Source organism: Xiphophorus maculatus, chromosome 23, assembly GCF_002775205.1.
Source record: "Xiphophorus maculatus strain JP 163 A chromosome 23, X_maculatus-5.0-male, whole genome shotgun sequence".
NCBI classification, from domain to species: domain Eukaryota; kingdom Metazoa; phylum Chordata; class Actinopteri; order Cyprinodontiformes; family Poeciliidae; genus Xiphophorus; species Xiphophorus maculatus.
In genome coordinates, this window is record NC_036465.1 from 23,477,963 (window position 1) to 23,504,019 (window position 26,057).

Below are 26,057 nucleotides of genomic sequence, written 5' to 3' on the forward strand. Positions count from 1 at the left end.
CAGACGTGTCCCTGATTGTACACACCTGATGCAAATGGCAAAACTCCCTCCTCACCAAGCGGCCGAGCTCCCCAGAGCTCTGCTAACGAGCTAGCTATTTGAGTCAGATGTGTTGAAGCGGAGATGCATCCTAAAGTTGCGGGAACCTGAATTTGAGATGGGGAACATGATTAGCCAACAGATTACCATTATTAATATTACGTCTAATGAAAAGTTTGAATACATGGCTGAAACAAGACGTGGAGCAAAAAAGACTTTGAGTCAAAGAAAGAAAGAAAAAAAAAAAAAGCTAATGTTTGTAAAGTGCACCTCTAATGGTTCCAGATTCGCCTACCTGAGCTATGGCTCTCTGCAGCTCCTCTGGAGACTCTTCACAGTTTCTACGATCAATACTTTTTTTTTGTTGGATCTTCTAGTTTTCCTGTCCTGGTTGATGGGTAGGTTGCAGCACAAATAGATTCATTCGTATGCTATCCTAACCTTAAGCATAAGTTGGGTTAGATGTTATAAATGGATCCCGTTTAAAGTAAATGAGACATTATTTTTTCTCGCTATCGGCCCTTTTTTACATCAGCATTGCCCATGGCGCCAATTACATGAGTGCCACTACTGCAGTCTGCCAATTCAGACCTACATTGCAGACTTTGTATGATTATACAAACCCCCCTTTTTGTGGCCGTCAAAACGTTCTACACTGTGCTTTTCTTTTAGGCAATCTGCTTGAAGCAAAGATCAGTGTGATTTATCAACTCTTTAATTTTTTTATGTTGCTGGTGCTTAACAGTAAAGGTTCATTTGCTCTAATATTTCTTGCAAATAATTAATGTCCACAGTCCTTCTAAGTGCCAAGAGAGGCAGCTCAGGTACTTTGGGACCTACTGCAATTCGTACAAAAAAAAACAACAACAACGTATGGGTTTAGCACCTAAATTGGGTTTGGAGACAACTTCCTGTATGTGTCCAGATGTCAATATATGACAAAATTGTAGAACATTTAATGAACAGTCATGAACAGCTTTTATCATGTCATTGTATCCTATTTGTGCAACAAGCCGATTCGTTGGAAGGGACCTCTGAAAGATTGATTGCAGCACAATTTGAGACTCTTTAGGTGTTTAATCACTGTTGATCCCCTTCGTGCCATGTTGCAGGGATGCAGCTGCAGCCAGACAGCCCACAGTGGATTACTCGGCCGTTAATGACCACTGACTTGTCTCGGCCGTGAACGCGCGCTCCGCGAGCCCCGGTCATTGCTCTCCGCGCTGCATGCGAATCCATGGTCGCTCCCTGCGATCCGCTGCGCGCAGCCATCCCTGCCCCCGCCGCCGCCGCCGATCAGTTGTCTTGCAGAGCATGCAAGTCTGCACCCCCACCGCTGTATCCTCCACTCCAGAAAAGAGCCGACGGAAAGACGTGTCTCTTTTATTACTATTAAATATTATTCATCTGATTTCATTGCGCGCAGCTGTTTTTTTTTTCTTTTTTTTCTTTTTTGGCTACATCGGGCACTGTCTCCGCCGCGGAATGGATTGCTCCGTCTGATTCCAGCAATCCGGTGACATGTTGAACCGGAGGCTTCCAGCCTGCCACCTCCGTCAGTTCTCAGACAGCGCAAAGAAAACTATTCAGTGAACAAGTGCGTGCGGCAAGCGCCCGGCGGCTCAAATCGAGGAATCGGAGGAGGGGTTTGGGAGGTAGGAAAAGAAAAGTTGGAAGTTGAAGAAAAGGAGGATTATGCGGTGAGTGCCGCACATCTCCGCGAACAGGTACGTCACTTTTTTTTTTTTAAACTATATTTCTATGGAAACGATGCTTACGCACCGCTTGTTTGTATGCCGCTCTGTGGTCTCACATGACCGCAGCGGGGGGGTTTCTCTGACAGAGCGCAGAGCCGTGACATTGAGGTGCCTTTCATCGGAAGAGCAGCTGTGGTCCCTCCTGCGGGTATCCGCTGCGCTCGCATGCGGACGCAGAGGATTTCCTCGGCCGGCGTCTGCGGCGGAATAATGTGTCAAAAGTGGCAAGAGAGTGGAAAGTAGGCGCAGCTGAGTTTTCGTTTGCGTCTGTTCCGCGCAACATTTCATCACACGGAATATGTGAGGAGGCGCAGGATGAGTAATTCCAGAGCGCAGCATTCTCTAAAAGGGTCAAGGTGTTCCGTGAGGCATGCCTTGCGTCCGACGGTCTACTATTGCATCGCATGCCAGTCGTTCAATCCCTGTCCAGCTAAATGTGCTCAAAAAGAATGTTTTGTTTAATAATTTATCGTGTGGATCTATAGGTTTGAATCGGCAGATTGCAGTGGTGGTTCTTGTGTAATTGGCGCCCTGGGCAATACTCCCTTCCCCCCTTAGCCCACCCCAAACACAACTAAACACATGAGGGAGCTCCTTCGGCAACAGCAAGTATAAAAACGGCAGGAAACATTAGGAGATAAAACATATCGATGTGCTGTTTTTTTTTAACTAGATAATTAGATATTTATTTTAGATAAATAACTTGAGCCAAGCAATAACCCTAAGGATATATTTGTAGGGACTTTTTTTACTCGCTTGTTCTGTGGGTTTTCAGTCAAGAACTGAAATATTTATGCTGCTGATGAAAGATTTGACATCAAAATACTTACTAAAAATGATAATAATAAAAAAACTAGTGCTGAGGCTTATAATCCTCTTAAAAGTCAAAGTTTATGCTTTACGCTAGCATTCTCATTCCCTTCATTAGCTTCTTGAAAGATGTTTATGAGAAATGCTGAAGCAAAAAGGAGATAAATGTGAATTTATAAAAAATTTTTAATTCTGCTTTAGCTGGTATGGACACAACGGAACCTGGACGTCGTACACCTCATCGCCCGTGTGTTGTATCTCTGGGTAGAAATTGCTCGGATAACTCATCCGACGTCGGCGTGAACGCGGGATCCGCTGCGCGTTCTTGACTCTTCCTTCTCGCCCTCGCAAAGGCGTCGTTCACCTCTTTGCAATATGTTGCATGCGTCATTTAGTTTTTCTTTGCCCTGCCTTGTACTCACTGTGAAACGTTATAGAGTTATTATGTGGAGTTAAATCACACATGAAGGCTGTGCAGATGTGCCTGTTTTGCTCCGCTTTTGATTTATTTCCTCCAGTACGTGATCTAAGTTTTCTCTCTCTCTCTTTCTCTCTCTGGTGACACTGAGAAGCAGAAAGCCACAGCCCAGCTGGCATCCCCCTCTCCTCTACCCCCTCTTTCCCCATAAGCTGCAGTAGAACATAACACTGCGGGACACTGTTAAATCTGGGATGAATATTCATTGATCATATGTATGTGCAGCTTCCTTCTTCCTGGATTTATTGCCACACGCAAGCATAAAGTTTTAGGAATCACGAGGGAGGAAAAGAAGAAGAAGAAAAAAAAAAAACAGAAAAACTTTTGCCGGGATGCATGGTGTCAGAGGCTGAGGCCCACACACCAGCTGTAGACGCTAGAGCCTGGCAGCCATTGGCACCTTGTGACACGCAGACACACAGATGCCACGAAGATCTTGATGAGACGCCCCACTGACATTCACACTTCAATCTTGCTGGAACACTCTTTCCTCTCCCCCTCTCTCTCTCTCTCTCTTTCTCTGCGGCCCCTTTATCTCTTCCTCCACCTTGAGCTCTCTTCAAGCCAGTCTGCTCTTGTGTGATCTCTAACTCCCTTTGATGGCACCTTCCCTCACCCCCCTTTCTTTCCATACCTTCATGTTGAACTTTTGAAAGAGCTATAGGAATCAAAATGGAAGCGAAAAGCTCTTAAGATTTGCATGCTGGGAGATTTTTAAACACATGCATATGGAAACAAATGTTGCTCTCTAGCCATATGTCCTGTCCAAACTTGGCCACCTCCCGCTTTGTGTTTTTTTTTTTCCCCCCTAATCAGCAAGGTGTGCTAATCGTGGCGGGCGGTGTGCTGTGTGTGCATATGCAGTCTTAAGTGCTAATAGGAGCTCACACTAGAGAGCAGCAGGCCGTGTCAACCGCAATCTCCAGACAAGCCCTCAGGGTGTCCTATTTGGCACTCGCACACGGACGCAGACACACTCACACACATATATGCGCTAATGGGGCCGCTATGTTTAGACTTGACTTAAAAACCCCGAGCGCTACGGGTTCATGTCTGAGCTGGACATTCACAGTTGATAAACAGGATTACCTTAAATGCTGCAGATCTTGTATGTCCTCAGAAGGCGTTTGTTCTTGTAACGTTCCTGTCAGGTATCTTTTCTTTGCTGTCTTCTTGAGCAAGTTCTGATTTTCGGTTTTCATTCAGGCCTGAGCCAGAAAGTTTGACCAGTTTTGTTTTTTTTAAAGATTATATCGTATAGAAAAGAGAAAGTGCCACAGATCAGATCTTTGATTGAGGCAGTTTTGGATTCTACAAGAAATGAAGGAAGTATGAGATTTAGGCTTGCACTTTAGACATATAAAAGGTGGTTGACACATATATTTACTAAAAACGGTGGGGGATTTTAGTTTTAATGTCCTTTGATGATAATTCTAATTTTTCACGCCATTTGCCCTGCCAGGCCAATTACTGATCAGAGCGTCTGTTGCCAAAACCAGCTGATTCTGATCACTGGCCGATTGATTGGTGCGTCTCAGCTTTGCTTATTCACACACGAGTATTATTAGTCAGTGAATAGCTTTTAGTTTCAGTATTTTGTCTTTGTCTCTCTTCCTCTATGTGGGTTACATATTTATACATGCATTTTGCTGCAACACCTGTGAGGCCCGGAAAGAGGTGCATCAATCTTCATTAGGCTGAAATGAGGTTGGCCTTGCTGAATAAATGACTAGCATCCAGAAGCGCGTGTGTGCGTGCTCTGGCGTGTGTGTGTGTGTGCTCTGAGCTCTGTGGTCCACTCCGACCTGGCTGACAGATGACTGCAGTGATTTCCAGGGTTCAGCAGATTAGGGGATTAAAGACTGACGGCTTCACACAATAACACAAACGGCGCGCATGGGCATCAGCAAGCGTACACACGTCCGCACCGGTCAAACAAAGCGCACGGTCTCGCATCCAGGTCTGCCGGGGCTGCGGTCATTGATATCCGGCGTGACCCCTGTGATGTCTGTTGTCCCAAGGTGTGCGTGTGTATAATCACGGATGGAAAACAGCATTATATAAAACCTCAAGGGTCCAATTTCACTAATGCCACTTTCACAGTACAGCCATGACCTGCATTGGTGCTGAGAGCCCAGTTAATACATTTTGTCCTTCCCCATCAATTCAAAATCCACTTAGTGTTTGAAAATGAACTAGCATCGTGGGTTGAATGTTTTTTTTTCTTTCTTGTTTTCGATGCAGTTTTGTTGACAGAGTACAGTCAAAAGTCCCTCTTAAACACAAATTCAACCCCACTCTGATTTTGTTTTTTATTTTATTTTATTTTTCTTAATTCTGCCAACTGGAACTGTACTGCTCTGAGTTAATGGATGTTATAACAAAAAAACCTACTTATTTGTCGCTCAGGTGTAATTATTCGAGTGCAGAAAGGTGCCCTACATTTGAAGGCTTTGTGGGTTTTTATGTTTTGACAGGTTTGCTGCTTTTTTTGTGTGTGTGTGTGTGTGTGTGTGTGTAAAAAATAAACTTGCTGCATGGTGCTAACATTCGTTTTCATTTCACTTTACCTGGGCATTCCTGCAGGGTGTGAAACACAAAAAAAGCTGTTGCTACCGGTGGTGCAACCATAGCAGCATAACCGAGTTTTACAATGCTTTAAATCCATCCAATTTTATCTTGGCAGCAGAATTTTTAGACGGTTTTCTTTTTTCATTTTTCTTTTTTTTCAGCAGAGATGTTATATAGATAAAAGAAAGTAAGACTTTCCAGGAGAGCTGCACACCTGCGACTGAGAATTTTTTCTGTCTGCCAAGTTTAAAATCTAAATATGACTGGATTATTTTTTATTTATTTATTTATTTATTTTTAAGTTTACCATTGCTGACAAACTTGTTGGCATCCCTGTAAAGATACGTTGAAAATAAAAATTAAAAAAAATAATTCCATCTGTTGTAGCAGCAGCATGGAAATTTCAGGCTTCTCCTTTGCTACCTCCTGCTGAGCCAACCCTGCAGGTTTTCTGTTGAAATGGGGTTTTGGGACTGAGCTGGGCCAGGCTGGACTTAGGATGTGAGCCCCTGAGCTAGAGAGCGACCGTTTGGGAACGCTAGCCAAAGGAGTTTCTCTTACACATAAAATCCGACTACACAGTGATAGTTAAGAATACAATAAGTAGTTTGTCTGAAATTTGTCATTTAACATAAAAGGTTCTCCCTAAAACTTGTATGTTTTTTCATACAAGAAAATTAATCGACACATCTTGGTAACCTTGCCAGACCTGCATGTGGTGATGTAATTTATACAAATGCACCAATAGCAAACAATCGGGTATGCTTCAATGTTCAATACATTTTGCTGCTGTTACGTTTGATGTGATTTGTGGAGAAAGTTAGGTTAAGAGGAGGCTTGACATCATTTTTTAAATATTTGCCTGATCAGTTACTGTATCTGGCAAATATACAATTAAAACACCGAGGTGATACGTTAGAATGCTGCTACTTCACATTACCGAGAATATCCTAATGTTTTTATTATTATTATTATTATTATTATTGAGCATAATTTCCTTTAAACACATTAATTGTTTATGTATTTTTTAAATGTGAATTTTATTTTGTATGCCTGCTATTTTGAACATCATTTTAAAGATGCAGCTTGAACAAAAATGTCTCATAATTTCAAAATTTTACAAAGGAACATTTTTTTGAATACATAAATTCAGAAGAAAAAAAACCCTCAGAGCCCCCCGTTCCTATGCTGCTTTGCCCACAGCATCACAATTTCTCTAGGAAGACTTGTTAAACCCCAAGCTTTTTGGCAGTTGCACAAATGTGGGCTTTAGAAATTGCTCGGCTCATTGTGCTTAGTGGCAATGTAAACATAAGTCCTGGGTTGATTTTGTTAAAAAATGAATATCTCTAATCATGCAATTTGTTCTCCAGTAGATTGAATTGACTCAAACTACTTTTTTTAGTGAGAGGTTATATCTGTTTTAAGGCTTTCACTTGGAGCCAAACGTTTCTCTACACATCCGGCACACTGCAGTCGCTCAGTAGATTAGCATTTCACCATTTCAAACAAAAGGTTAGATAGTGAAACATGTAGAAAAAACCCCAACTTATTGTCACTGCTAATTAACAAAGAACACTGACCTTTAAAAACAAATAAAAAGGGAGCGAGTTGAGCGAAAGTGAAAGAGTCTAATACTGTTTATACAGCTTCTATTATTGCCAGGATACGACGTTAAATAAAAAGTATTAAACTGAGCGGCACAGCTCTATTAAAGGCCGCTCAGTCTGCCCACCACCTACACAGCTTTTCACAAGCTCAGGGTTTTCTTGAGCCAGATATACAATCAACCCAGTGTCATAAATCCACATCCAGATAGAAAAAGAAGAGAGAAAATCCTGCAGTAATATTGCTTCAGGATAGTAAAATGATATCCATTCTGAACTCCTTGAGAGCAGATTTTGGAGAGCATGACACGCAACAGTGTCAAGAAAAGGTTTTTATTGGGATGGCCTGTAATGCAGATCAGATAACCACTTGTGCCTCGGTGTATCACTCCCCCAACCCCCTTTCATTTCCGTGTCCCATCTGTCTACTTCTCTGTTTGATCCGAGACTCCCTCTGTGTCAGATTTCAACATTTCAATCATAATTTTTCTCTTTTAAGACGGCTTGCCGGGGCATTTTCAGGAACAGCATCCTGTGGGGATTAAGAAGCCTAGAATTACAAGAACCTATTGATCACTGGGCAAATCATTTATATCATAGACATTGGTTCATTGTTAAGCAGGATCCCATACGATTAAAACGGCACGATAATCCTTGTCAAAGTTAAGTTTGTTGTGTAGTTCTGTCGTTTGTGGTCAGCATCCGAGTCCATCAAGCAAAAGTAGTTTTAAGGTGAAGGTGAGGCCTTCAAGCCTCAACTTTATGTTAACGAGACTATTGTTTAAGCAAGTAAAATAAAAGTTTGTTTCAATAGCAAACATATGTTCCAAAGCGCATCGCCAAAAAAAACTAACTCAACAGTTAAATGTCAATCATCAAAAGTCAAGTCTTTAGCCAAGTTGGGTTGAAGTGTACAAATTAAGCAGTTCCTACGGTTGTGTAGATCAGCCAGTAAGTGTATCAGGTTACCTAACAACACTGTTTAGGAAATCATTAAGAAGCTTCCTGCTCTTTTAAACTGTGTGATAAAATGATAGTAGCACTGTGAGAACACATCAGCAGGCTGAGTGTTAGCAGCTAGTGATAAAGATGCCACCTGCTTTCCAAGCTAGCAAGCTATTTCAGTTTTTTTTAAATGTCTTTGTCTCATTAAAATCTAATTTAACATATAAAATCATGTATACTTCTAATCTGCACAGAATTAGGCATACTATAACACAGTGGAAAACTTTATTATATAGTAAAACTCACATTTATTTTAATAAATAAAAGGGCAGAATTAAAAAGTTTTCTTTAAGGATATATGGGGAGTTTTAGGATATCTATAGAGTTAGATGAGCAATACCACAATAATATGGCCTGGAATATTTGAAGCTAATGATTTGTTGCCGCGTGTACAGCTGAGCCCTCAGCAGCTCATAGTCCTGCCAGATTTTGAATCTGAAGCCATTTTCATTCAGAGCTGGTATTGATTTTGGGGAAAAAACAATTATCTACTTTCATGGAGATTTAAAATATATATGCATAGTTATACATGTCTCAATAATTAGTACGAAAAAAATTGATTGGCATTACAGGAATACGATTAATTGCTGAGGCTCTCTATTTCCTCTGGTATTTTTGAACATCCTCCCACTGAAATAAGCTCAAAGTCTTCGAGGTTGGACGGCCTCCATTTGCTCACTTCACAAATTTTCTGTTGGCTTGAAGTCAGGGATTTGGTTGGGCCACTGTAACACATGCTCGTCAAATCTAAAGATGTATTTAAATCTAAATCTGTCAGGGCGGCGAATACTCTGGGGCTTCATTGTAATTACCTAAAAACAAAAACAACATTAAATGACTTTTTATGTAAAAAAGATGATCACTTTAAATTAAAAATGTAACAAATCAACATTATAGATTATATATTTTCTTTTTTATCGCTTGAAACAATGTTGCTCAGAAAGCCTGCCAGGACACATAGTGGTAGGAAGGAAACTAGACACAATAACCAACGTTGGATCTGAAGCTCAAAGAAGAACGATTTCACATTTTTCTGCATTGTTCTGAATAAGTCACTTTCTGGTATTTTCCTAAACAGTTTCTGAAGTCTGAAAGCAACAAACTTGTCTCCAGTCTGTCCTCCTTCCCTCCTCCCACACACACACCCTCTAGTGACCTTTGATGGCTGCATATTTTTCTTTGAAGGGGGGCTTGTGTTGCTCAAACGACCACTGAGGTTTAACGTTCTGATATGAGTGTGTATTAGCTTTGCTTTAGAGAAAGTGACGCTCGTAGAGCGCACCCTTCATCTTGGATTACTATACCCATGGATCCTGTGGGTATTTGTGTTGGAAGTGATGGTAGAGCAGGATGATATTTACTTCTTCTGTCTGACAGCTGACCGACTGGTTTTAACTCAGCCTCCTCATGGGCTCATGGCGCTTTGATATGAGCTTCTTGACAAAACCTAAGCTGAGAAAAGTGGAGTTTTTAAATCACATGCCTTTTATAAGTAGAGAATATGCTTCTGAATAGAGGGTAGGAACCTCTCTGTAGGCCATATGTTTAAATTCAGTAAATACTATTGTGATGATCAAAGTTTAAATCCTGTCTAATTTTCTTAAATATCTTTAAAGGAGACAGACTTTCTTGTAATCATTTAAAGTCCTCTTAAGTTATTAGTATCCCCTTTCTGCTAAGCTCTTTCAAAGGTCTTATTGCTTTTGTGTGCTAATTTTCTGTCAAGTTCTTGTACCTGGCCATTAAACCATGTAAAATAATTACGAAAGTGAACAATTTAAAGACAAAAGAAGTGTCACACTTCAAAGAAACTACAGGAGATTGCATTATCTTGCATTATCCGAGAGTTTCACGCGCAGGAAACGCAAACATTTCAACCAAAAAGGTGATATGGGATACGAGTTAGCTCCTGGCCATTGCCTTCCAGTGCAATTCTGCTAGTTTCAAATCTCTCCTCACAGCTCACTCTGTCCTTTCTCCCACTGAAGTGGATTCCTACAATTTCACCTGGGCCAATCGGCAAACTGAAGGAGAGGTTGTCATCTGTGACGTTGTATTTTGTTAATGCATTGAGACATTTTTACTTCAGCGCAGTTATGCATCTATCAGCTAATTGTATCATTTTGAAAATAGCTGCATCGAAAAAATGACTGTTGACTGGAGTTTGCCTATTGTGATCAGATTTGACTGATGAATGTTTAGCAAGAAACTACAAAGTCTGATCTTTTTCCTGTCAGTGGTAAATGTGTCACCAAGTAGCTCTCACCAGAACCTTCCGTGTTGTAGACGCCGTTACTCAGGGATGTAAAAAAAGATAATTAAACATAAACTGAATGTCTTGAACAGGTCAAAACATGTCTTGATCTGTTTTATCTAGACTTTGAGAGAGCAAGTAGATAACAGGAAGGCTGAACCAAGTATAGCCAAGTTTCAAATGACCAGATTTGGGATGACAGTGATTGGATGTTGCTTTTTAATGTCCAATGCTTGCAGTGCTAAAAATGTTAATTGCCTATACAAGATGTAAATATTAAACCGTATTGTACGGGTCTTGCATATACATTGCACTCTGATATAAATGACACAGCAGGGTAGCTGCAAGAGGAAAAAATGGGCAGATCAAAGCTTTATAGATCATAAATTCATGAGCTCTGTTTTTGCCACAGTTGAAGCGTCACACTTCCTGTCAGTACGATGAGGGAAGCAACATCTCTTTTTTTAAAGACATTTTTATTCATCCTTTTCCCGAGGGATGCAATGAGACGTGGGCATTTTCTCATCTACAGTCGAGGAAGATGCGGCTTGTTGAGCCTTCCTGGTCGTTGGACAGATTTTTAGAACCAAGTCCTGAACCTTTAGCTCTTCAGCAACAGAAGTGGGGTCAGAACAGCTGCTAATGATAATTATTCATCCTTTGTAGCAGTTACGCTTGTTCGTTGTTAAGGGTGCTCTCAGGCTGTTTTCCGTAAAAATTTGCTGCAAAACTGAATCGTGGAGGATGCATAGGCATCCAGACTTGGGTACGTTCACACACACACACACACAGGTGGTGTGGAATTACTGTGACTTTCACCATTTACAGTATTCATCTAACTTTTATTTGTGGTACCGTTTGATTCCATGCATTTCCTAACCAACAGAATATCTCAAACTCTTAGTGGCAGCCGATGTAATCAGCATATAGAAAGTGGCTTCTCTTCCTCAGTGGCTTATCTGCTCTCTCTTTCCCTTTCTGCCTCTCTTTCTAAGTAGACATGTCTAGTTACAGCCTAAAATGGCCTTGTGAAAGAGGACGCGAGTTAAGATGGCATCCCCGGAGACTTTTCAGTGGAGTAATTTAATAAACTGTGATATTTTCCCACTCCACCAGGGAAAGGGAATAGGTTCAGAAAGTAATGAAACTCAGCTGTTGAATTTTTAATATTAAAGAATCAATTTCCTGTTCTTGAACATAACCAAGTAAAGGTTCCCCCTCCTCTCTCTCTCCCTCTTATGTCTCCTTTGTTACAAGCACAGTTTAGCATTGATGTCCAATGAGCCTCCTGTTCTTTCGCCGAGGACGGATGTAAAGGTTTCATGCAAACGTTTGTTCACATGCCTGTTTTGGCTGAAGTCCAGACTGAAGCGTTTGAGGAGCAGCTGGAAACCTAGATTTCCCAAACAACTGTTCCTGCCAAGAAGCTGTGAGTTAGCAAGTCACTACCTAGCAAGAGCGGGCATATGTTACTGTTAATAATAAAGTCCTTCAATAACACACTGTGGGATTTCTACTATGGTGCAATTAGGGAAAGGGAATATTTTACTTCTTAGTACTGTGCAAAGACGAACCAAAATTTAGGTCAGTGTCTCTGTGTGGCTTAAATAAAACATACAATGCTTTGCAAAAGTATTAAAAACTTGAAAGAGCAACAAAGAGTCCAGTTGAATTGTGGAGTGGAAGATGAATAATACATGATTTTTTTTTGTTTGTTTTATAATTTATTTATTTTTTTTTACAAAGAAAAACCTGGAAAAGTGTGACATGTTTTGCATTTTCAACTCCAATCGCCCAGTGACGTCTGGAGATGAACATTAGCCCACCTACCTCTTGACCCTGCAGCTAGAAGCAGGAATGGACAATGAGCACAAGGATCTTTTCTAGTGTAAAAGTCGGACAGAGAACCAAGCACTTAAAAACTTTTTCTCTTTTTTCCTGTTGCACTTTCCTAATATCAAAATATTTACAAGCTCATATGAAATGAAAGCAAGCAGTGGAAACTAGATATTTATTTATTTATTTATTTATTTGCTTTTGCAGTAATTGCTACTTTTATTCTGAGCGGCCTTTCAGTCTGTGCCAGTCCAGAGATTTTATTTCATTTTCCACTGCTGTTATTGCCAGCATCCTCACAAAGCCTATACATTTTATTAGAATAGGGACACCTTTATATTTGTGACATCTCTGTTTCCTGAAACATATGACTTGGCATTCCATGCTGTTAATACTTGCCTACAATTGTTTGAACATTCAGGCATCTGGAAATTTTACCCAAGATTGAACAAAGTTTGTGGAAGTCCGCAATTCTCTTCTCGATGTCTTGATTGATTTCTTTAGATATTTTTTTTTACCATGTTAGAGGAGGAAACAATGTGTTTAAGGTTTTACCCTGAAATGCATCCACATGTGTTCCTTCATTTAGCTCATTTATTATTAATTGTTATTCACAGGGTTTCTGCAGTGCATTTAAAGGCATAAAAAAATTATTGTCAAATTTAAGGCCATAAATGGCATTAAAAAGCATTAAATCTGATTCTCAGTGACATTCAAAAATTGTTGTTAGTTTTCAAAAGAAAATGCAATGAGTTCAGCTTTTCTGAATTGTTCAGCCAGACTCCCTCACTGGGGAATTGATAAATTATTGCCAGGAATGTAAATTTGCATAATACACTGAATCATTTTTGGTAGAGCACGTTGGCGGGAAATCGCAAGAACACGAGCAGCAGAGAAAATGGGTAAATGCAAATTTCAGCCAAAGTGAATGGGAGATGAGTTATTAAGGGAATGGCTGCAGCCTGTTGATGGCAAAGTGGTTATAAGAAAATGAAGCTTCTGACAATGGGGGTCAATACGCTGAGATCACACATGCAGTCTGACGAATGGGTTGTAACAAGGAAAAACAGCCAAGTCTGTCCAGTTGCTTTTCCGTATCCAAGGGAGCGTCTTTAAATACAACTGAGACGCCATGAGCAGCGCCGCTGCAGTCACCATCATGTCCATCGGATCCGTCAAGAAGAGAAAAGCAGGCGATCTTCGCTCTTCTTATGCACAGAATGAGATGTATAGCCCGAGCGCTGGCTTCAACTGTAATTTTAGATAAACAAAATGAAGTCACCATGCAACACACAGATTTTAAAATAATCTGCATGGCTTTTTAGAACCTTATATTTGAACGTATATGTAACCTATTCATAAAAGCAGTTTCTGAAGAACATAGCTGACATTTATTTCATATCATGACACATAGATGTTGTTTGTGTATGTTTCCAGCTTCGATTAGCCTGTCTTTGTCCTCAGGTTTTTGATCTGTAGCTTAGGTGTAAAGAATGGTGTTTTACTTAAAGCCTGAGAACATCCTGAATGTCTGTTTGGGTTTTAACCATCCTTCATTTAGAATGATCTTGAGGCTCTTCATCATTTAGAGCTTTAATACTAATTAAATAGCTGAAGTTCACACAAAAAAAAATATCCAAAGTGCAGATAATTTGAAGATATAATTTAGCCAGTGACCTTGTGACTGTTCTCAGAGCTAATCCAATCAAACATGAAGTAGTCATTGAAATGAAGCATTGCTTTGGTTGGTGGGAGTTAGCATCTGGAAGCATCAAACTTTAGAAACTGTTGATTCTGCTGAAAGCTAAAGTCATTTGTTTGTGTCCAAGTATCTTTTTCTTTTTTAATTTTTGCTCATCTAAATCAGAGATCTTTGTGTTTGAAACATTTTTAATTAGTTTTTTTCTTTTACCCTTCAATCAGTTTTTACAACTTTGGATCCAGAGAGGAATCTAACGTGATAATTTCCTTCCGTTTGTGCTTTTTGTCAAGGCTGTTTGTTTGCTGCAGATCCTCAATGACACTTCTTTTACCCAGGACGCTCACACCCCCTCACTCCCACCCCATCCCCCAACCTCCTCACACACACACACACACACCCACACACACACACACACCCCTCCCTCTCTCTGTGTGGCAGAGAGAAAAGAGAGAGAGACAGAGAGGGAGAGGTCAGGTGATGATTTATGACCGAGATGCAGCATTCCAGCACGGGATGATTAATCTCTTCTGGGAACACTTCACGAGTACAAGTTTAACCTACCTCGGCCTTGCACACGCGTCCACGCTCACATGGCGTAGGGCGCGCAGCGACACAAACACACAAAGGTGCGAGCGCGCGGACAATCTGCATGCAGGACGTAAATACAGGGGCAGAGTGCATGTAAGTGCTTTTGTATGCCATCCGTGTGCATCTGTAACCCTGTATCCCTTTCCTGACATCCCTCTCTTAGTGTTTGCCTCTTTCATTCTCTGTCTGCCCCTTTTTACCTCATCCCCTCACCCCCCTCACTTAAACCTCTCCTCATTGGCTTCGGTGGTGCAGTGTCTCACATTTACTCCTCTTTCGGCTTGTCCATTCATCACGAACAGTCACAGATGCTCACACTCGCATAGAGAGACGGAGCAGAAAAGAGAGAGAGAGAGAGGAAGGGGGATACAGAGATTGAGAGAACCTCTGTGAAAGGCCATTTGGCTCTGGTATCAGTGAGCATAAGGCTATAGGATTAGTGCTGCTAGGTGCTAAAAGCTTCAATGTCTTAATAAGCACGGAGGAAGGAAGGGACAGGCCCTATCTGTATGCTACAGCTGGGTTTGTGCACAGACGTGTGCACACGCAGGTGCTCTGCAAAAGGTACAAAATGCTTCTTTTGTCAGTCCCGGGCCAGCGCCGCGAGATGATGTAGAGTCTAAATACCACAAGCTGCATCTGAAGCTGTGTTACTTGAAAACACTTCAACAAATTGTTCTATAGTTAAACTCATCGAAGCACAGAGGGTGGCTGAACACGTCCTTGTTAAATGAATTCATTTATTGTGATAGGGAGCATTCGCAGCCGGCTGTAATTTGGGTTCCTATGTTTTCTCTCCTCCTGCTCTTCCACAGCCTCGTCTCATTGCAAAATTCAGCGTAATGAATCGGGGTTCGGCACCATTCTTCGTAAAATGGCTCAGTCGGTTCGGATGTCCGTGAACGTTGATTTTCAAGAAGTCTCGCCACAATTCAATTGGAATTAGTTCTGGACTTTGACTAGGCCATTCTATCACATGAAGATATTCATTAAAAAACAATTTCATTGTGGCACTGGCAGTATGTTTAGGGTTGTTCACCCACTGGTTGTGGGTTCTCTGTCACAGTCTTTAGTGTTTTGCACTCTCTGTCCTGTGTTTAGCTCCACCCACCAACTTTGACCTCCTTCCTAAAGAAAGATGCGGCCATTTTATTTATAGTTTCTTCAGTCATTTCAATGTGATTGATAACGGGGAATTAAGACTAGTAACGGTCTATTTAAAGTGACAGTGTGAAGAGTTACTAAACGTGTAACTCTATGATTCAGTCATCTTAATATTAAAGGCTTACAGTAAAAGCAACCACATCATTGGAATGTGTGACGAGAAAATTGGAAAATATCTACAAAAAAAAAACACAAATTTTGCAGTCATGGAATATTATCCGCCAGCTGTTTTTGATTTTATGAGCATAAATTATGAAGAACTGCTGTGATTTGTCATTATCACAGCCGAAAGCATTTAGCTAAAGTTTTTAGCCGCCTTGACAGAACCAGTTGTTACAGATGGCAAAACTGATTTCCCTTTTTTTCTAAATACCGGCTGTAATATGATTGTATATCACCTTACATCAATTGGACCATAACGTTAAAATCACTTGCCTAAACTAAAATGGTACAATTTTGTTGCCACCAAAGTGCCATAGATAATTTAGTGCATGGTGAAGTCAAATTGTAAATTTACTGTGTAAGATGATTGGATTCCTCTTTTTAAGTGTGGCAAGAGTCAAACTGATACTTTTATGGAGATCATGACAATAATTTCCTCCCTGTGTTATAATTTGACAAACAATGAATGGTCTTCGCACTTTGTTTTCATGCTTAAGCACGATTTTATTTAAGCCAGATGAGCAAACTTTGTCACACTTTGTCTATTTTTACAGCTTTAACATTGTCAAAAAATTCAAGAATGACCTCCTATTTTATCAATTAAATTCCTAACAATGCAAACATTTTTGAATAATATAATTACTACAAAGTTTAGCGAATATTCTTAAGCCAAAAAAAAGAATTATGAGCGAAAACGTATCAATAACTTAAATAAGCGTATTTTAATGATGCAAGAACTTTATATCCTGTAAAGTTCAGTAGAATCTGTCATGAAACTGGAAGCTACTGAACCAGATTGTGATCATATTGTTTGTTACTTCTGCATGTAATCTTTTCCGCTTTATTTTGTAAAGCCTTTCCCTAAGATGGCTGGGAAATTTATGCTTTCACACTTACAGACGAGCTTTTCCCCGCCATTAATTTTCTTATTTAATAAGACAACTACTGCAGTTTTTGCCAAAAATGAAAAAAAAATAAAGCAAATGCATTTCATTTCGGTATGCTGTGCAGAATTATGTCTGCCTAAACATTATTTGACATGCTCGGCTACTTATAGAGATCCCTCCCTTCAGAACTTCGCCCTTTATCCTGCTCAGTTGTTAACAAAAGCAGAGTCGATTATCTAACGCAAACATTTGCGAGAGCAGAAGAGAGCCGTTTTAGGGGGATGAACGATGGCGATGTCATTTATTGTGAAATCCCATCCTATTACCCATCTCAGGTGAAACTCCTCATCTGCAACACAGCAGTTCAGCTGAACAATGGTTCAATACTCTGTGTGCATTTCTGATCTGTAACACCGACCTCAAGCCAATGCGCGCGTGGAGAGATGACCTGTCTGCACTGTTTATGCATGACGGCCTCCATACTCACATGTGAACCATTATGAAACATGTTGATGTAAGGATAATATTGTGCTTCTGCTTGAATGATCCCTCTGAGACATGTTTTTGTGTGTTTGTGCAGATTTATTTTTAGTTGTGAGAGATGTGCGTGTGTGGGCGTGCGTGTGAGAAATGCACGTGCAATGATATCCAAACCGTTCCCGCTGTCCTGCTCTGAACTGTTGCAAAGTCTCGATTTTTCATCTGTATTATATCGTAAAAACGATATCAGCATGCATGTTGAGCCTAAAGATGTTTGTTAGAATTCATGTTTTCTTATTATTTCTCTCATTTGTTACTGTATGCGGTGACCACAAACATTAAAAGACATGAAATTCAGGTCCTAAATGATCAGCTTTGCTATCAACCATTTATGGGTAGCGCTTCTCATATACAGCACCCTATATACGTATATTCTTTTATTTATTATCCACCTTTTTTGCTTTATCGTGTTCTGGAAGCAAAAAAAAAAAAAACCCAAAAAAGCAGTAAGTACTGCACCAGAGTTGCAAGAGAAACGTAATTGTGTTGCTATTGTTGAATATTGTGATGACAATATTGATCATGACTCAGTGGCTGGTTTCTGATGCATTTCTATTTTTTTTCTCCACCAGTTTCCCACCCCTCTTATTTGAGCTTTCGCGTCACGATCACAAAAGATTTATACTTATAGGCACCAAGGGCAATGAAACTGTTACAGGATTCCATCAGATTTTGCTTCTAAGATTTTCTCTGCCATTGCAATGTTGCAAATATTGATATAACGATAAAGATTGCAATTTTATATATTGTGCAGCTCTATAATATTTACCATGAAACTTGAGAGACTAGTCAGGAGACGATGTCTTATTGGAAATAATTAAAACTGTACAGCAAAAATCTCAAGAAATGGAATATTGTGAAAAAGTAGAATGTTTTTTATCATTAATTTTAGAAAGTGAAAGTTTTGTGATGCATAGATTTATTAAAACAGTGAAATATGTCAAACCTTTGTTTCTTGCAGTTTTCATAACTATGACTTACAAGCAACAAAAACCCAAATTTCAGTGTCTCAGAAAATTTTTATATTGTGGAAAAAGTTTGTAAACTCGTGGCATCAGCTGATCAACTGGAAACACCTGAAAGACTAACCGAAATGGTATTTCAGTCTGGGTCACATTCATGACTCCTGACTCGACAGACGGTTTGAAGACAATCGAGAAACCTTCCACAAGTAGGAGAAACTACAAAAGGTCATTGCTAAATGAGCTAGTTGTCCATTGAGGGCTGTATCCAAGTATATTCAAGGAAAGTTGAGTGAAAGTACAAAGTGTGGTAGTGAAAATTCATTCAAGGTTTTAGAAAAGCTTCACTCAGCCAAGTATCGAGTGTGTAGAAATGAACATACTTCAAAATCTGCCGTTTCTTGTTTAAAAATATTCCTCCTTTTTAAATCTTGCGTAACACTAAATTCGGTGCATTTGTTTTGTGTTAAGCCATAATTTATTACAATTACAAGAAATAAAGGCTTGAAATATTTCACTCTGGATTTGGTAACAAAAATACTTGGCTTTTTCATGATATTTTCCTTTTTTATTATTATTAAGTCATACCTGTGAAGGCTGTACAACATTATCTTTCTAAACAAAAATCATCAACCAGTTACACAAACACTAATGTTTGTGTCCCAGCCTGTGGCCCACAATACATTTTTAAATCTGTGTGAAATTTTTGATCATGCGTCGGTTCATGTCAGGCTGCTGAAAAGAAGTCGCACAAATAATGACTAACAAACGAAGGCCTTAAGAAAATTCTACCAACCTGACAACTGTTGATGTTTTGTTTAATGCAACTTCGTAGCATAGACAAACCGTGCACTAGCTACTTTTAGCATTTTGATGTCGGATTGCTTGAGTCGTTCTGTCTGGAGTGTTTCCATTTCAGTCGGACCTCTGCTTAATTAACCCATCCACACGGCTTGCTTGGGCTTCAGGAAAATGCTGACCGAATCAGTTTGGATTTAAGTCGACTAAGCTAAACAAGAATTGAATTTGCAAGCCCATCCGCGCAGTTTACAAGATGAAATAAACTGATCCGCTGCAATACCTGTTGTAAACCCTCAGCCACCAGTTAATGCAGGCTGCAGTTTAGCTGATTGTGCAGGTCAGTGAAATCGGGGTTTCCCCTGTATAAAGATACGAGTAATATAAAGTGACTAATTAGGCAATCTGTCGTGGCATTTGAAATAATTGTGTGCCTAAATCATTACTGTGCTAATTTATGTTATTTGTTTAGAAAGGCAGTGATGCTATGTCCAGATTATGTGCTTAATAAACAATTAATTACCCTGCTGTTTCCTGCAAAAGCAGGAATTTAATGCGTTTTTGTTGTTTTTCTAGTACAGCACCTTGAAAAACGAACTGGCTCTCTCACCTCTTATTAGACATTTAAACTCTTACTGATGACGGGACAAATATGTCCACACAACAGGATATATTTCTCGCAATTAATAAATTCCTGCTAAAATAATAAGATTTAGCTTCTAATGTTATCAGCCGCTGAATGCTTGAGGGTTTAGAAAATGAAATGCATTATTGGCTGAGTGAAATTAAAGCTGGGACATGTTGTCAAACCAAAGTTGATCTTGTCAAAACAGCCTGCATGAGAAGCAGGCAGTACTCTGACTCTTCCCCTTAAAATGCTGACAGCTCCGTGATTAGACACTAAATTGGAAATGTGTCTGGCGAAAAGAAAAGAAAAAAAAAAAACAGAACTCACTTCAAATATTTGCTGTGAGGACAGTGTCGGATATGTGAGAGCGAGCTTCAACCCAATTTTGACCAAGAGGAAAAGAAACGGCTTTGAGCTCCTACTCAGAAGGCGTCTTTGAGCAAACATGCGCATACTGTGCTATTTTCATGGATTTAGCAGCGTGGATATTCGTGGATTTGGGCTGTGGAGGCGCACTGACGTAATCACTTAAACTCCCTCATGTTTAATATGACTGCTCGCATTTTATTTTTCCTCAACACGGATTCTTTTTATCCCCCTGCTACTCCCCCCAAAAAATAAAAATTAATAAAAATAAGGAGCTCAGTCAACTGAGTTGAAAACAGGATATGAATGGAGTGATGAAATTAAAGGTTACAAAACATGAAGAGCGAAACATGGAATTTACAGAGAAAACAGGATGTTGTTTTCCTTCTCAGATAATCTCGTAGTGTGTAATTGTAAAGTGGAAGAAAAGGTTTTCAGTTTGAAAATAAATCTGAAAAGTGTGGTGTATTTTTATTACTCAGCCACCTTGGTTCAATCACATACACATACTCTGATCTAAACCATTCTGTTGCAGCTATAATTGTTCCTTCGATGTCGATTCTCTGCTGGAAAGTGATTTTCTGCCCAAGAGCCAAATCTTGTGCGGCCTCTACGTTTTCTCTGTCTGCGGCGATCCCCTGCCCTCTGTGCCGTCTGCTCAACCGCAAAGACGTCCATTTTCGTGTCTTGCCCCCCCAGTTGTCGCTGCAGTCATTTGTGAGATGTCCACGTTTTTGTGGCCGCGTGCGCACCGGCTGAAACAATAACACTGAGGGCCAAAGGATGGTGCCAACCACAAAGCAGATTTCTAAAATGAAAGGTCAGATCAGGAGCAGGAAGTGATAAAAGCGTTTCCACGGCAGCCTTGCGAAACGTGGAAACCGTTTTACTCTGGATTTCACAGACTGAAAAAGTTAAAGCTGTGCTGTTTTAAGATATTTGACCAAGCTAGTAATGCTTTTGGTGTATTTACAGTAAGTGTACCATACTGGCGTAGGATTATCAAATAAATATGTAAATTCAGTGCATTTATGTCTGCGTTTAAAAATAATAATAAAAAAACCAACAACTTTTAAGTCAATCCAGCAGTTTTTCTTTATCGGATCGGTATTGGCCGATATTAAACCTCAGATATTTATTATTGATGTTTAAAAGATCAAGTGTTTTTGAGGGCAAGTGTCAAATTTGTACCTATGTAAGAGTCGTACAACTTCTGCGCTGCTGTCAGTTAAATGACGGCACCGACCGATATCAGCTCTTCCTCTTGCAGTGTTTTATTCCCCGCCAAGCACAAATCTCTGTCTGGGATTTGTAAGGCACAGCTTTGAAAACAATCCCTGCTATATAGCTGTGCATTTGCACTCTTATGAACAACATTGCATTTCTCGCCGGAGTTTTTATTATTGCACCGGCTTCTGCACTGCTGCTGTCTAAGCCTAGAATTTCATATTACTGGCTCAGCAGGGTTAAAACATTGCTCTTGATTACTTTGAGTCATGTTTGCCTAGAAAAGGGGGGGAAATGACCTGTTTTTGTCATATCTCCTCTTTTTCTTAATCCTCCTTAATTCTCATCTCAAATGCAGAAAAAAAAAAACCTCCAGACTTTATCCAAAACTTACCAATGGCCTTTAATATGAAAGGGATTGACTAATTTTACTTCATTCATATATCGTTTTGTTGTTTTTTCTTTTTTACTTCCGTAGCGGTGAGGATTACAACAGGCTTTTTAAACTGTTAGATTCCTGCTGCTTTTTAATATCTTCTGTGATCTATTTGTGTCCTAAGCTGCTAATAGCTGAAGGGAATCAGCACAGCGGGGGTGGTGCTCGGATAATGGATTGGTTCTTTTATGTTTCTACCCCCCAAAAAATAGAGGTTGAATTGGGAATTTGTTGTTTTTTTTCTTTATCCCCCTCCTGCATTTATCACTTGTCTAACCTCTGTTTTTACCCAACATTATGCGCATCTTTGGTGTATTAGTGGCAAAAGAAATTCAGCCTGGCATCAGTGCTGTTTAGAGGAATGCACTTGTTTTTGTTGTTGCCTGAGCAAAGTGAGATTACGGTAAATCAGTTTGGGATTTCAGAAGAAAGTTTGTTGGGAAACTGAATGAGCTTAACTTTGGAAACTCTGACCCACCGGGGGTTGAGAGATGCTTTGAAAGTAATAAAAACTAATTCTGAATTTTTTTTTTTTTGACTGTCATTTAAGTCGTATATGATAATGACATGCATTGAGCCAGTCTTGCAGCTCCAGTGAAAAGTTCACATTTGGCATTATTGGCAAATTTCAAGGGAAAATCTGTTATTCCATTATGTTCTCTGAATGGAAAGATCACAAAACAAGCAACTTTAAATGAAAGACTTGGGGTGTTTTCTTTCAGCCCACTTATGGTCAAAATGATAAAACCAGTCTCAAATCTAAACATATATTCTGTAGCCAAGATAAGCCTGAATATTTGAGAATATTAGTTAAGAGAATATTAGTTAAGTTCAATTAGTTTTGTTGCATAAAAGAGACTTCTTAGTTTGCAAATCTGGGTGTTTTGGGAAAGCCATTCCAAAACCATCCATCCACTGTCCATCACAAGGCCTTTTTCCAGTAGTTACTGTGCAAGAGGTGAGGTTCACCATGGATAGAGACACACACAGGACAATGAACCATACATGCACACTCACGCTAACACTTAAATATAATTTAGAGAAGCCGATTAACCTACCAGTCATGTTTTGTACTGTGGGGGTACCAGGAGAACATACAAGCTCTATGCGGAAAGTCACCAGGCCAAGATTTGAACCCATGACCTTCTTGCAAGGGAGCTGTGCTACGGTCGCCCTCGTTCCCAAACCAGTCTGAAATTAGTCAAGTTGGAAGTTCCAGTTTCATCTAAGTTTCAGCCGTCTGGTCCAAACTCAAACCATAGAAAAGTCTACAGCCTGTGGCTCTGGAGCCACAAGTGATTTATTTTTATTTTTTTTGGAACTCCTAGATTGGCTCATAATAAATTCGATCTAATAATTTTTAAATATAGACATATTGCAGCAAGTGTGTGATCCAGCTGCGTATTATATAACCAGACATTCTGAACTAAATTCAAACTTGTGAATCCGCCTTCTGCTTTTGAGATACATTGAAGTTGCATGAAAATTTGACCCTTCAAATGACATGACAGAATTAAAACGTAAATATGAAGGTTGAGCTCATCTGTCTGTGCACCTTCCAGTTTGCTGACAATTATTATATGCCTGTTTCGCCTTCATTTTTCTCCTCGAGGCAAGAGTTTCACTCGATGGATTCAGTCGCTCGCTGGATATGGAACTATTTTCAAAATCTCTTCCTGACAATGAGACGTTATCGGGGACAATCAGCGCGCTAATTCTGCATTAATTAGTGATAAACTCTAAAAAGCACAAACAAGTTAATGGATGCTTTTTCGGGGTGGGAATGGGGTTTAAATTGTGTTCTTTCATTTGGTTCCGCACGGCTGGAGATGGAAAGAAGTAACTGACAGGAAACGACTTCGGCGCGTTCGCAGCATCCTCGATTGTCTCCGGGGACAAAACAACTCTCTGTGGCAAATACTAAAAGCTGTAATGTTGGGCGATGTTGCATAAATGTTTCAGAACCATGGTGCTTGTTACACGGGCTAGACCGAGCCTCGGCGGGCCAATTTGAGCTGCCTTATAATGGCATCTCTAATGCTCCAGTCCACATGAAAATAAACAAGTCTGTAAGGCAGAATATTAAGTGCACTCTATTACTGCCCTTTTTCTCAAAGAAATTGATGTTTGTTTTTATGACATTCAGTCTATAAAGCTTGGCAATTGCTATTTTACAACTGCTATGATGCAGTGAACTGTTTTTTTTTTTTTTTAATTTTGATTGTTTTTTTACTTTCGCATCAGCGCCGTGGAGGGAATGCTTAAAGTGATATGATTGGCTACACCTGGTGTGACTGTGAGATGGATCTCCGAAGCGTGCGAGTGTTTGTGTCTGTGGGAGTTGGTGTGTGCGTGCGTGCGTGCTCTTTGCTTCAGCTGTGAAGTATGGTTGATTCCCTGATCCAGCAGGTTAAGGAGGGCTTTGGCTCTGTGGTGCTGACCCATTTGGACCATGCGCCGGGGTTTCAACCCTCATCCCCGCAGTAAAGCGCACGGAGCTAATCTCTGCTCCTTCTCTGCTCTGTTCGGACCTCTAGCATTACAGCTGTGGCAAAATTTTAATGGTCGATGACCCGACATACCTCTGGCGATTTTTATTTATTTATTCTTCTTCGGTTTGGCTCTGAATACTTGTGTATAATCTGGCACCAGATGTGGCTTTTTACCCTGGCGACAGCAACACGAAACCCAAACATGCATAGATATGATGAAAACAGCTGAGTTGTTTTCCCATTTTTTATTTGGCTCACGCTGCCTTTGAGCTGATCCTTTCCAATCTTTAGCTTTTGTTGAAACGTCATATTTACCCTGATTGTATCCCTCAAACACACACACACACACTCCACCAACTAAAAGAGGATCAGAGTTTAGATCCACTCACATTACAACACTCTGTGTCTCCATGTTTCCTTCTCCCTTCCTCTCTTGTCTACCTGCAGACACAATGCCATCCCTTAGCTGCACTTGGACAAGGACATGCAACACACACGCAAAACACACACGTACACACACTGCTGCGGGGCTGGATAACATTTGAGAGGCAGGATAATGTCAGCTGACCAAGGCCTCGGTGGCTCCCAGTCATCCATGGCTGCCAGCTTCACTAACATCAGCTCCGCTGCGCAGTAATGGGACAAAGGCGGCCTGCTTTTTCCTGTAGCTTTTAATAGGGCAGCTCTCTTTGCACAAGCAATTCAGACACTGACATGGGAAGACGAGGAGCTGCGTAGCACGCATCAACGGATCCTTGTGCGGTTTCGATGCTTGAAGGGAGAAATCAGGACGCGGCTTCGCATTACGTGGACAAAGTGTCGTGCGTTAAGGAAATCTGGTCCAGCAGGGAATATTGTTACAATTTTTCTTCATTAAGTCAATACTTCCTGATGAATAGTGTCTGAGGGCCGGACCAGCTGCCACTGGGCATAAAACGCCCTGGTCGAGCCACTGAAATGTCATCGGTTGAGATTGGATTGTGGGCAAGGCAAGCAGGAAATGGAATATATGGAACAAAAGACACAGGGACATTTAGTTCGCTTTGTCAGCTTTGATTCCTGGACTTTCTCTAATGAGTCGTGTGAGTGAAATGCCAATGCTAAATCTTTGCAACGCCGCGCGATACTGTTTAATGCGGCGCCTAAAGTATTAAAACCCCTTTGAATAGCGGGTCTTGTTATGGCACACTCTGTAAAATTTTGATGTGTTTTACCGAGATTTTGTCTGCTGGATCAACACAAAGCAGTACCTAATTAAGAGGGAGGAAACATAGCCTAAGGTTAGGTTATCAAGTCCTTTTAGAAGTAAAATCTGAAAACTTTGACCTTCGTTTATAGTCGATCCTCCTGAGGCGATACTTTATAGAATCACCTGTCACTACAAGTTGTCAGTCTGTCACAATATGTCTCTACCAACTTTGGAAATGTACATTTTTTACGGCTTTTAAAGCTCAATCAGGCTGGTTTGATTATAAACCTCGACTTTCAAGTCTTGACTTTGACTGGGCCGTTTTTTTTTTTTTTTCTGCAGAGTTTTCTAACATGTGAATATCCTTTGATTTAGCATTCTGTTGAAATCTCAAGGTCATTATGTTGGTGGAAGATGAACATTCATGCCTCTTTTGCAACATCCAACTGGTTTTCATCCTGATTTTGCCACCACTGTTGCATAGTAGCGATGTGCATTGTCACACACTTTGCATGCAGGATAAAAAGTTGAATTTAGATCTTATTTTTGCTCCATGTAG

At 40.2% G+C, this 26,057-nt stretch overlaps 1 protein-coding gene across 4 annotated transcripts in view; it reads left to right on the top strand.

Annotated features, from left to right (window-relative positions):
* Positions 1–1,314: 1,314 nt before the first annotated feature.
* tenm2 (teneurin transmembrane protein 2) overlaps positions 1,315–26,057 on the top strand; it is a 282,223-nt gene continuing 257,480 nt past the window's right edge. For 2 of the 4 annotated variants that reach the window (XM_023328525.1, XM_023328527.1), the window contains exon 1: positions 1,315–1,766. The gene's annotated coding sequence lies outside the window, so the exon portion shown is untranslated. The remainder of the gene's footprint in view (positions 1,767–26,057) is intronic. The other 2 variants (XM_023328526.1, XM_023328528.1) reach the window with 1 other exon arrangement.